Source organism: Otolemur garnettii, unplaced genomic scaffold (genome assembly GCF_000181295.1).
Source record: "Otolemur garnettii isolate 467f Iridium unplaced genomic scaffold, OtoGar3 scaffold00179, whole genome shotgun sequence".
Lineage (NCBI taxonomy): Eukaryota > Metazoa > Chordata > Mammalia > Primates > Galagidae > Otolemur > Otolemur garnettii.
The window spans coordinates 1,563,811-1,565,541 of record NW_003852574.1 but is presented as its reverse complement, the minus strand read 5'-3'; the positions used below and the strand labels follow the sequence as shown (position 1 = coordinate 1,565,541).

The 1,731-nt window shown below is 44.8% G+C and overlaps 1 protein-coding gene across 1 annotated transcript in view; it reads left to right on the top strand.

Moving 5' to 3' along the window:
* The window catches only part of USP4 (ubiquitin specific peptidase 4), an 83,953-nt gene that overhangs the window by 44,812 nt on the left and 37,410 nt on the right, over positions 1-1,731 (top strand). The gene's annotated exons all lie outside the window — the stretch shown is intronic.

The window sequence follows — 1,731 nt, the reverse complement described above, 5'->3', positions numbered from 1 at the left end:
GCTGGGACTATAGGTGCCTGCCACCCCACCTGGCTATTTTTTGTTGCAGTTGTCATTGTTTAGGCTGGGTTCAAACCTCTGTGTATGTGGCTAGTGCTGTAACCACTGTGCTACGGGTGCAGAGCCTTTTTTTTTTTTTGAGATATAGTCTCACTTTGTCACCCTTATTAGAGTGCGGTAGCATCACAGCTCACAGCAACTTCAAATTCTTGGGCTCAAGTGATTCTCTTACTTAGCCTCCCAAGTAGCTGGGACTACAAGTGCCCGCCACAGGGCCTGGCTATGTTTAGAGACAGGTGTCTCGCTCTTGCTCAGGCTGGTCTTGAATTCCTGAGCTCAGGCAATCTACCCATTTTGGCCTCACAAAGTGCTAAGATTATAGGCATGAGCCACCGCTCCAAGCCTGCTCTTCTCTTTAAAAATAAAAATGCAAAAATCAGAGATTCTTCCTGCTACCTAGGCTGGAGTTCAGTGGCACTATCATACCTTGCAGCTTCATAGACCTAGGCTCAATTGATCTTCCCACCTCAGCCTGGCAAGTAGCTGGGACTACAGGCATGTGCCGCCATGTCTGGCTAATTTTTTATTTTTGTGGAGAGATAAGTATATAGTGTATGTGTATAGTATATAGTAGTATAATATGTATATAGTAGAACTTTCACAGTTGACCGTCTCATATATTGACTGCCTTCTTAATTTGACCTAATTTTCATAGACCAGACATGCACCACATGTGTATATCAGTACAGTAGGCCTATTTCCTTACGTTGACCACCTCCATATGTTGACCAGTTGGGTATATGGTCCCTTGGGTGGTCAACTTACAGAGGTTCTATTGTCTGTTGCCCAGATTGGTCTTAAACTCCTGGCTTCTAGGTATATTCCTGCCTTGGCCCCCTAAATTCGTGAAATTACAAGTGTGACCTGTTATACCTGGTCCACAGTTGTCTTAAATATTCTTCTCATTGCCCACCTCTGAGCTGGAATTTCCCAGAAGTCATTTGTAACTTGTTGGTCAGAATGCTATATTCTGTGGTAGCAATATTTAAATGGTTTGTGTCCTAAGCCAAGCTATAAAAATTCAGTTTAGTCTGGGCACATTGGCTCATGTTTATAATCATAGAGCTGTGTTAGGCCAAGGCAGGAGGATCATTTGAGCTCAGGAGTTTGAAATCAGCCTGAGCAAGAGAGAGACTCCTTCTCTGCTAGAAATAGGAAAAATTAGATAGGAGTGGTAGTGTGTGTCTGTAGTCTCAGCTACTTGGAAGATTGAGGCGGAAGGATTGCTTGAGTCCTGGAGTTTGAGGTTATATGAGCTATGATAACATCATTGTCATCTAGCCTATGCTGACAAAGTGAAACTACGTCTCAAAAATTTTAGGGCCACACCGTGGCTCAGTGGATAGGGTGCCAGCCCCATATACCGAGGGTGGCTGGTTTGAACCCAGCCCCAGCCAAACTGCAACAACAACAAAAAAAGCTGAGCGTTGTGGGTGCCTGTAGTCCCAGCTACTCGAGAGGCCGAGGCAAAAGAATTGCCTAAGCCCAGGAGTTGGAGGTTGCTGTGAGCTATGACTTCACAGCATTCTACTGAGAGCAATAAAAGTGAGACTCTGTCTCTCTCTCTCTCTTTTTTTTTTTTAGAGACAGAGTCTCACTTTGTCGCCCCTTGGTAGAGTGCTGTGACATCACAGCTCACAGCATCCTCCAGCTCTTAGGCTTAGGTGGATT